The sequence below is a fragment of the Micromys minutus genome, assembly GCF_963924665.1.
Source record: "Micromys minutus genome assembly, chromosome: 3".
In the NCBI taxonomy this organism is placed as follows: domain Eukaryota; kingdom Metazoa; phylum Chordata; class Mammalia; order Rodentia; family Muridae; genus Micromys; species Micromys minutus.
The window spans coordinates 84,697,533-84,709,114 of record NC_137972.1 but is presented as its reverse complement, the minus strand read 5'-3'; positions in this window follow the sequence as shown (position 1 = coordinate 84,709,114).

The following is an 11,582-nucleotide window of genomic DNA, read 5'->3' as shown; positions in this document are numbered from 1 at the left end:
AACAATTCTTTTGCACATTAAAGTTGAGAAGCGCTGCCCCTAGGAACTGCCCAATAGTCAAGAAACGGGCTGACCTGAGGAAAGGAAAGATAGGAGACGGTGAATAGGAATGTCTGTGAGGGACCACATGCGTGACAAAGCACGGACTGTCAGACTACATCTACTTACATTTCATAAAATGTAGTCTGGCCTCAGAGATCTGCCTGCCTCTATCTCCAGGACAGCCAGGGCTACCCGGAAAAATCCCTGTCTCAAACAAGCAAACAAACAAACAAATAAAACGTGGCCTGATGCCTGGCTGTCCAATGTAGGAAGCAATGAATGCTGCCCAACAAAATATTCAAGATAAAACATAATGAAACTTTTGCATAATGGAATTTGGGGGGAGGGGGCTCAGCTTGGCTTGGTTTGCTGGCTCTTGCATCTTTGCTTCTCTGAGAAAGGCACAGCCAAGAACTTCTTCCAGTGTTCTTGCTGGTCCCTCCTGTTGACTCAGCCTCTGCTAGCTCCTGTCACTGCTGTTGCTAACCCGACTCTACAGAACTGGACTGCCGATGTATATGTGAGGTGTTTGCGATGGATGGAGCTGCCGCTCCCTGCCAGCCTGTGAACTGAACTGATTTCCAGACACCACAGAGAGGATTTGCTCCAAAGAACCTTTCTAAACAGGTCCACTTCCCTTGTATCCTATCTTTCCCACTACCTCAGGTGGGTGGTGGGTTACAGGAAGGTTAAAGTGTTTAAGAACCATCATTAAAAATACGGTTTGAAAAAAGTTAAAGTTACATCCGGAAGTAGAACTGTCTAAAAGGATTATAAGGATTAGGAGGTGTGGCCTTGTTGAAGAAAGAGTCACTGGGGGGTGTGATTTGAGGTTTCCAAAGCCCACACCAGACCCAGTTTTTCCACCTATGGATCAGACTGTAGAGCTCTCAGCAACTTCTCCAGCTCCATATCTTTTTGTGTGCCACCACAGTCCCCACCACAAGGACAGTGCGTTAACCTCTGAAACTGTAAGCCAGCTCCCAATTTAGTGCTTTTTCTTTATGATTGGCCTTGGTCATGGTGTCTCTTCAGAGCAATAAAGCAGTGACAAAGATGTGGCTCAACTAGCCATTTTTATTAGTGGTCTTTTTTACAAATGCAATGTCACTCAAAAATGGTTTATTTAGAAGAAATTAAGAAACCAGGAAACTTAAATGGAACAATAAAATGTATGTTAAACCCATTTTCTTTGTACACTGTCAATATATCTGTTATGGTCGATACCCCACTAATGGTAGGTAAGAGAATGACACATTTGTAAAACTAATAGAAGATGATACAGAAACCACCCTGTACTTATACTTAGTGGAGTATCATTGTACATCACATCAAGAAATTTATACACAAAAGCATTACAAATGTAAGTTATGAAAATTGTCAAAATCATAGGCTTTCATGGAATGAAGGACTAAATCATTACCAGTCCCAGGAATACTTTTAAAATATTGATACTGACTAAAACAACATCATTTACTTTTCAAAAATAAGATGACTAAGTTAAAGCCAAATGATAAACAGATTTTATTACTTGAGACATACTATCAAGTTGCTTATAGTCTCAAAACTGAATTTATTCTAGAACGTGATGATGAAAGCTACCAAACAGATTTAGCATTCACAATGAGTGTCACTCATCACTTAAATACTGTCTTTCAGATAAAAAACCAACTTAGTAATACAATGTTTCAAAACATGACAAGGTTTCAAATGAAGATGAAATTATAGCAACCTCAGCTTAAGGCAAACAATTTTCTGCATTTTGGTACATTGAAGAAACAGGGCTTTTATTTCCAGCAAAAATTATGCAGCTTATTTATTTGGTGCAAGAATTTGAGGGGTTGGTGAGATGGCTAGGCAGTTTAGAGTATTTGTTTTTCTTGAAAAGGACCTGAGTCCAATTCCCAGCACCCACACAACCATCTGTAACTCTAGTTTCAGGTGATCCGATGTTCTCTTCTGACCTCCACAAGTGGTACACATGCATGCATGCAACCAAAACACTCAAAGACATCAAATAAATTTGAAAATTAAAGAATTTAAAACATATTTCAAAATTCCAATAAAAACAATATCTTGGTAAATTTCCAACACTGTTTTCAGTCAATGTAGATATGCTGCCTATCAATTATAAACAGACTGTATAAAGCTGCAATCAGTGATTGCAGGATATTTGACCACACTGTGAACCCCAAGATCGTCCTGTTGTTCATTGAGGGGGAGGAGGACTTTTTCTAGTTGTAGTGTGGCTCAGCACTTAGCACACACTTTCAATCCCTCTGGCTGGAATTCAGATACACCCTTAGCACACACCTTGAATCTCAAACAATAAAGGCAAAATTAGTTTGTAGAAAGAAGCACCCAAGTTTGAAAGTGATGGTTAATTGAGTGGCAAAGTAACGAATTTGTTGTATTAATTATTAATAAAGCCTGGTCACAGGGTTGTTTCCCACCTCAGTGGTTTATGTTCCCAGATGAAAGACACACACAACCTTTCTATTTAGATATGTCCTAATAGGCACAATAGCTGGGCTACTGTCTACCTTCTGTTCTGCTAGAATTCACCTCTCACCGATGATTCTGAGTTACTACTTAATAACTTCTATGTTCCATCTTGGCCAGTCCAGACCTATTTGTGGCACCCTCTGGGCTGTGCTTTCTTTGCCCAGAGTCCAGGGCTTCTTGCTTCTCTGCCCCATGGTGGCCTCTGTCTCTCCTCTCCTCCACACTCTCCTCAAGCAAGGTAGGCCTCCTCTTCCAGGAGGAATCCTGGTCGCAATCTGGAAGGTCCTAAAATCCCAATTCTGTCTTCTCGCCCCAGCTATTGGCTGCTGGCATCTTTATTTGCCAATCAGAACCAACTGGGGGCAGATTCCCAGAAGATACTGCAGACCCTCTCCTGCAAACAGTTTTTTTTTGGGGGGGGGGAACAAAATTAGCATCCGTGATACTAGAGGAAGGAGGCAGTTTTACTGGGACAGGTTGCAGAGAGAGAACAAGCTAGACACAGGTGAAGACAGAACGAGCCAGAGAATGAGAAGGAGCCAGAAGATTAGAACAGATCGCCAAAGTTAGTATGAGGCCAACCAGAGAAATTCATTCAGGAGAAGCTGAGAGAAGCCAGACTGAATCAGTCAGACTGAAGAAGAGTTTGATCCAGAATAGCTCTTGATCAGAATGAACAAGAAAGAGTATGTTTACTCAGCAGTAAGTGTCAGAGGCTCAACCATTCTAAGCCTAAATAACATCGTACGGAGGGAGGCTAGAAGCTTCCATGACTAGGCCTAGGTTGGCAGACAGAGGCAATAAGCCTCAGAGACAAAAATCACCCAGACGAATAAAAGTTACATTTGCTGCCAGCCATCTAACTTGAGGAGAAAAAATGATTGCATTTCTTTCCTAGACTGTGACAGGTCTTGTCTTCCCAGAAACACATATCTCTCACTTCGTGTCACAACATTCTCTGATCATCGCTTCCATCACACCTACTACTGCAACTCTTCTCAAGCCTGAAGCAACTAAGAGTGAAGTTGTGGAACATTGGCTGAGCACTTCAAGAACTCACTGAGAGCTGTGACCACTTCCACCCAACCACATGTGGCTGCATCACATATCAAATGCAGTGTCAAATAGTCCACTATCTGACCATTCTGTGTTGTCCTTTTTACAATAAATTATAATAGATTACATATAATTATATTATAACAATTATAATAAAGCCAATGACATTTTATTGTTTAGATACGTTTGCTTCCTTTTTTGGTGACCACTACTGAACAATTCTGAAACTCTCTAAACAGGATGATACGTAAGATCATCATATGAGGATTTGGGGGGCAGGACTCATCTGTGGCAATAGATATCATGAAAATTATACACAGAATTTTTTTAGCTTACTAGATTTCATTGGTGTTTGTCTATTTTTGTGACCCATAACAATTTTCCTTTGTCCAGTGTGACCCAGAGAAACTATAAATTTGGACATCCTTGTTCTAAGGAATGGGCCGGCTCTTAATGGACTCTCTAAATGGAAAAGATGAGAAGTCAAGAGTTCCAAGTTAAGGTGCAATCCTATCTACTGCAAAAAATAGCTCAGCCCTTTTAAAAGATAGAGGGGGGGGGAAAGAAGTAACAACAAGGTCTTAGGTTCTTTCATCTTAAAGAACCCAAGACCTAGAAGACAAGAGGGAGGTTCGCATGAAAAGACTGCCCTGAGGCCAGCCTGCTCACGGGAGCCCCCACTGCTCAACTCCTGCTTTACTTATGCACTCTAATTTCAGTCACTCAATTCCTTTATTATCCTTTTCATTTTGGGAGTATAAGTCTATATAGTCTACACAAAGACAAAAATGAAAGAAATAATGGATGGTTTTGAAAAACAAGGGGAAATTTTAAATATGCATCAATGTATTCATGTTTAAGAACCTGAGTCCCAGTACAGGAGGCAGTCTGTGGCCACCCACTCCTGACACTGATAAGATACAGGAAGCTAACTTAGAAGGTGGTGTTTTGTAGAACATGAAATAAAGATACACACATACCTGTCTCTTGATAATGACAAAGTGTCATATGAAATAGGTTAGTCTGCAATTCCATATGCTATCTCCCTGCATACCATATGCCTGGAAATTCAGAGTTGAGCATTTAGAATTTTCAGATTAAACTGACCCCGGAGAAACTAAGAATTAACTTTACACATCACCTGTCTGTACCCCACCTCCTCTTCTATACACTCCTGTAACTACATGTATTAGTGTCAGTAGGATCTAGACCATTGTCTTCTTAAATGTTTTATTCATCAAGAAACAAGCAGACAGGACTGTGTTTAAATCAGTCTTAAATTCTAGCCCAGGAGAAACAAAGAATGTTTGTAATGTGAGGGCTAATCTTGTTGAGCAGATGGGGAGGGCATCTAGCCAATTCTTCTTTCCTTTCTTGAGAGACAGATTCTTAATTACACCTTCCCAACCACGGTGAAAATGACCCCACTATTATGTAACATAATGACTTCAAGTGGGAATCGTGGAAGGATGTAAACAGAATTCTGATTTTAGCTTTTCACAAACGTCTAAAATTAATACTCGGAAATGTAATCAAATCCAGATCCCCATTTCTTGCTAGGACTCCTCTGTGTTCAGTTCTTTGCCTATTATAAAATGGAGACCAAAAATGGTCCCTCACATGCACTCTGTTCGTTGTATTCCTTCTCTGTGTCTCTGTCCCCCACTCTCTCTTTCTTGGATTATTATGGAACTAAAACACACAGCCTGTTCATCCTGTATCTAGCTATATCTCTAACCATGCTTCCGGTATGCTTTCTGTTTCTAAGACTTCTATATATTTTCCAAATTTGAAATACATAATAAAATTAATGTATACATTTAATATAATCTTTGCCCCTACAATGTTAGGAGCTCTTGTTCCAGAACTCAGGAAACTTATTGACTCTATTATTATAGAAATCTGTGTTTATAAGGTCAGACATTTTTTTAGTACTGCTATTACCATGAATTATTTCCAGATTCCTTGTCTTTGAGGAGTTCCAATAGACTCTCCCCATCACTTGCCCTAAAAGGATTAGTGATGATGTAGATGTTGGTGTTCCTTCTAGACTCTACCCAACAGTTACCTGGCAATAGTCAGGTAGGTCTGGTTTGCTATAAAAGGGAATGTTTGGCCCCTCCTCACTCTCTTTGTCCCTTCTTTTTTCCTGACTATCTGATCTCTCTCTCTCTCTCTCTCTCTCTCTCTCTCTCTCTCTCTCCTCCCTTTTCAATTCCCCTTTCCATGCTTCATTAGTCAAAGATAACAAATCTGGCACTGAGAAGTCCTACTGTCTTTAGGAAAGTCCTTATGGCTTTAAGCAGCAGATGAGTTCCCATCATGATCGGATTGCTCTTGCTTGGTATAGGGGTGCCCGAAGCTCCCATGACCTTTATTCTCTACCATCAGGTAGAGAAGCACCAAAGCACATGTTAACACAACTAAATGTGAGATGAGGAAGTCTCCCTGTGGCCATTTGCCTGGTCTGCAACTTTGATTAGACTTTGCCCACACCTCAAATCAACCATACTGTAACTTGATAATAAAGTAATGCCAATCTCACAGGTCTGCTATGTACTGACCTCGAATGAATCACTCTTGGAGTTTAATAGTATGGCAGGGGTGTGGTGCTTAATGTTGTTAGCAGTTGTGTTAACTGTTACACGAACAACCATATAGAATAGCTAGCTATGAGTTAGTGTTCTGACTAACTAGCATTGGTTTAAAGGAAAGTTAAACAGAATAAAAGGCTATACCCTTAGTATAAAGACTAGGAAGAAAAGTGAAAGACAAGGAGAACGGTGTGGAGAAAAAAATGAGAGAGGGAAGTGTAACTGGTGTGTATGGTTTGTATGGGTTTGTCCCACAAGACTCATGTGCTTAAGTGTTTGGCCCATGCGGAGCGCTTGGATCAGGTCACAGGAAAGACATTTGTGTCCTGATGTTTGCCTGGGTAACTCATTTCTTTCTTTGTTAGTCTGCCATCCTCTGAAAGTGTGTTTTCCTTCAACTCTGGCTCCCCCACTCTCAAGCCTGAGACAGGAGTGTTGAAAAGGAAGCTTCCAGGTAACATGGTAGACGAGAAGCTGCCTTCATGTTCTCACGGGTAAAGGAAAGAGAATGAAAAATGAGCAGACAGTTCCAAGTAGACAAAGGAGCTTCCATGGCACAGGCACAGAAGTCCCTAAGAGGACCCCTAGCTATTGGGAAACCTAGAATGCTAACCCAGAATTGTTCCTTCAAAGGAAGGAATTCAATACCTGTTATTTGCCTAGAAAGCTTCCCAGAAGACATGCACTGATTGGAGCCTGGTGACCTCTGAGTTTTCTGCATGGCCATTTATCACGCCAGACACAGCCCCAGGCCATTATCGTAAACTTGTTTTTCTCAGTCTACAGAATCTATCTTTATGGAAGGGTCATATGTGCTTCACAAAGAGATTTTATATAGTCTCATCTAATTTCCCCCCTCCTCAGTCTCCTCCCAGCACTGTATAAGAAGGGGTTTTTTCTATGCCCTCCTTTGCTCTGAATAATGACACAGAGACCTTTATATTTATTAAGAGCCTCAGGCACTATAGCTGGGCAGATACTCAGCTATTCTAACTGCCCTTAGGCTACTTCCCAGCCCATGTGGTCTATTGCCTGCCATTTTAGTCTCTCCCTGACACCTCCTTCTTCACCCATATCCCAATGGTGACTCTCTGGTCCTCTCCCTCCCTCTCTCTTTCCCTCTCCCTCTCTCTTACCCTCTCCCTCTCTCTTTCCCTCTCCCTCTTTCTCTCCCTCTCCCTCACTTCCTCCCTCTTTTTCCTTCTCCCTCTTTCTCTCCCTCTCCCTCTCTCCCTTCCTTCCTCCCCCCTCTCTCTCCCTCTGTCTCTGTCTCTCTCTCTCAATCTGAGCCCAGAAGTCCTGCCTTTTCCTCTCCTTCTTACCTATTGACTGTTCATCTCTATAATTAGCAAATCAGAAGGTGATGAAGAACAACGTTTTTTACAAAATGCTGTCAGGAGATTCTTCATGATAATTCCAAGGTCTGACTGCAACCAAATCACTGAGTCCAGAAATCAGGATGTGACTTCACAGTGCACAAAAAACATCCGACATACAACCCACCCGTCCCCACTCCCACACTTCCCCAACCCCCACTCAAGCAGGGTCTCTCTGTATAGTCCGGGCTATCCTGGAACTCTGTAGACCAGGCTGGCCTTGAACTCACAGAGTTTCACGAGCCACTGCCTCCTGAGTATTGGAATTAAAGGTGTGTGCCACCACCCTACCCACCTCCATCAGATCTTTATTTAGCTTACTTTGTTTCTCAAAAGAGCTTTATGAATGCCTTGTTGAGCACATGAGGTTGTTACTTATCACCAGAAAAGTTTTCACCCAAGTGTGCTGTGCTTAAATATACCTGAAATAAACTACTCAGGGTCAGACTCCAGAAATGTGAATTGACACCGGGTATTAAGTCATATTGAAGTAAACTGCCCTCTTGCTACTTCCAGCGGATCATCATCTCTGCAGTCTTCTGAAGGTTGCAGAGAGTCCTCAAAACTGGTGTCCAACATGGGGCTCAACCGTCAGAGAATGTAAGAAAGTTTTTCTTTTAAGTAAAAGCGAAGGGTCAAAGTCCGTTGCCACGCCCAGGGAGTGGTGACCATAAGTGAGCAAGAGAAAAAGCAGGGGTTCATCTCAGTCTCCCAAGGCAAAGCATTTTCTGCAATTACTAAGATGGAGAGACAAATATTCAAAGCAACAGCTCTGCGAATTTGTAAGAGGGACTATAGAATTTAATCCTTGATTTCCTGAACAGAGAATCATAGATGTTAACAATTAGAAACACACAACAACTAATGTAAAAAAAAGAGCCTTAAGATTGGAGAAAGATTTAAAAAAAAAATCTGATAAGGGTCAGGAGGAGAATCTCATGATGTGAAGTCTCTCTGACCACACAGATACTGCAAAAATCACCAGGCTAGTAAGCGTGTTCGCTCCCAGGCTTCTGGGCAGAGAACAGTTTTGCGTTCATTCCCTTGAAGGAAGGACCCTGTCTGTTTAACATTCCAGGTGCTCCTAGTGCTTGTCTGTGGGCCCGGGACCAAGCTGTGACGGGCATAGCCTTGCTCCCAGTGGCCAGGAAAAGATCTTAACACCGAAAGGAACATTGGAGTTCACTAACCCTGAACTCAAGGTGAGCAAGTAGATCAACTTCTAGAGCCACCTACCTGTCATGTCATCCACTGCTGCAGTGTCAGTCCCTCCAGCAGATTGACTACCACAAGGAGATACTGAAAATAGGTCTTCTATATTAATGGATTTCATTAGTGCTGAGGTGGCTTCCCATGTTCTCAACACACCTGAGAGACACCTTCCATCTTGGACTTACCCTTAGGAAAGGAAGAGAAACTGCATGCCTCAAGGACCATAAAACTACATGTAGCCAGACAAGGCCCCTGGTGTACAAAGAAGGAAGCTACTGAAAGGATGGCAGGTCTGGGAAACACCGGACACTCATCCAGTACAAACCAAATGCTCAGCATCAGCACAAAGCATGGGAAAGAAAAGAGCCCATGGTTTTGGCTGACAGCCCGCTCCGTGCATGTAACCTGCAGGATCCATGTTTTGAAGAGACCGAAAGAAATTAAGAGATTGGGCTGGAGCGATGGCTCAGTGGTTAGAGCACTGACTGCTCTTCCAGAGGTCCTGAGTTCAAATCCCAGCCACCACATGGTGGCTCACAACCATCTGTAATGGGATCAGATGTCCTTTTCTAGTGTGTCTGAAGACAGCTACAGTGTACTTATATAAATAAAAATAAATACATCTTTAGATAGAAAGAAAGAATGGAAGAAAGGTAGGAAGGAAGAAAAGGAATTAAAAAGTTAACTCCAACTTTTTCTTCCCAACCCCCACCCACCCCCATGCTCTGCTTTCTTCTTTTTATTACAATATTAGGGACCCTTTCACTTTGTATTTTAGCTTTTATTCCACTTACTCACTGCTGTACATTCTTTATCTCCTCCCTCATGTTTGTCTTTTTAAACTATTATACTGTTGTTTTTGTTGTTGCTATTTTGTTTTTTTGTTTAGGTTGTTTGTGTCTGTCTGTCTGTCTGTCTATCTGTCTATCTGTCTGTGTTTGTCTTGAGACAGTCATATTTTATGGTCCTGGATGGCCAGAAATCATAGAACTCCACCTTCCTTAAGTTCTGGAATAAAAAAAAAAAATGTGTGGTACCACACTCAGCCTAGTTGTGTGTGTCTGTGTGTGTGCGTCTGAGCATGTGTGCACATATGTGTGTGTATGTGTCTGTATCTGAGTGTGTCAGAAGTCGTGCATTAGAAGCTTGTGAGCTGCCCAATAACTTTTTAAAGTCAACCTTAGGCAAGGAATGGGCACTCAGAATGCCACATGTTAACACATGCAACATTTTTTTTTGTACACCCCCCCCCCCCCGCCAGCTGGACACCTCAGATGAGAACCAGCACAAGCCAGCACCTGCAGCTCAGCCACCAGCTGGACACCTCAGATGAGAGCCAGCACAAGCCAGCACCTGCAGCTCAGCCACCAGCTGCAGCGTCTGCACCACCTGCAGTTGGCTCGCCTGCTGTTACATGCAAGCAATCAGGCCTGATGGCCCAGATGCCAATCATTGCGGCTACTGTGCTGTAGGCTCTGTGTCTGTTGGACACCCACGGAGTCACTCCATCACTGAGGGCTTCCACCTGGGGAGTAGCGATGAGCCCATGAGATGTGACTCAGGGAGCCCAGCCATCAGAACAGCAGTTAGGCTGCCCTTGCCTCTCTGAGACGGCTTTCTGTAGTATGCCCAGAACCAGGGCGACATTAAGCTCTGGAAGGGTTTCAGTGAGGTGCTGAAGTGGTGTCAGGCTTGCAAACGGACTCATCCAATGCACAAGTTCAAACAGAAGAAATTTATACAAGTAAAACAAAATAAAAATATGCGGGGGAGGGGGCTGGCTGGAGAGATGTCTCAGTGGTTAAGAGCACTGACTGCTCTTCCATAGGCCTTGAGCTCAATTCCCAGCAAGCTGTGAAAGAGAGTCCTGACTATACAGAAGACACTGAGATAGACAGGGTCAGGGGCTGGGCAAGTGTTTGAGTGGACTCCTAAAAACACCTGCATGGCATCTCTCTTTATAAATTAATCAGAATATAGTGGTTTTATGCTGTAAAAAATTTGATCATAAACCCATGAGAAAGGGGTTACAAAAGAATTGGCGATGCCTTAAGAACATGATCCGGATGGTGGGCACATATCTTATTCTCCCTCTCTATGGGCCCCAGGGTCACGCCCCCCCCCACACACAGAGGGGGGGCAGAGACAGAGACATAGAGACGGAAGGGGAGAAGAGAGGGAGGAAGAGGGAGAGAGAATGGTTGGATGGTTGTAAGCAATGAGATCCAAGAGAAAAAGTGGTGCTGGAGAGTCCTCTGAGGAGGGTAATCATCTCATTCTACAGCATTGGCCTGCAGGTAGCAGAGCTCAGAGGATGGGAGACAGCCCTGCACTGAGTTCTCCTCCTCACAACGTAGTTTCCTTTTATGAACCAAAGATATAATGCTAAATGGGTAAAGACAAGACTTGTAAATCTTTTAAGTTAATAAATAACAAAACCAAACTCAATATCCAGGAATAGCCTTAAATTGGGGCTTTAATCACTTAACTAGATGACCCTGTGATTTTAATTGTCACACCAAGTGAGATGTGTTTGGAAAACTGCCAATCCGAAGGAAACCAGAAATCTCACTCCGAGAATTTCTCATAAGAAAATTGAAAGACATCTGGCCTTATTAAAGCATCTATTTGTTAGATATTTAGTGTCTATTAATCTTCTGTTAAGAGATTTTGTTCTTCTTCCTGGGGTGGGATGTCTAACTGTAATATGATAAACCTCTAGGGTAACAGTGCCAGAGCCTGGGCCCGTCCGCACCTGTGGCTCACCTTTTGTCCAGAGGCTATTCAAACAGGATGA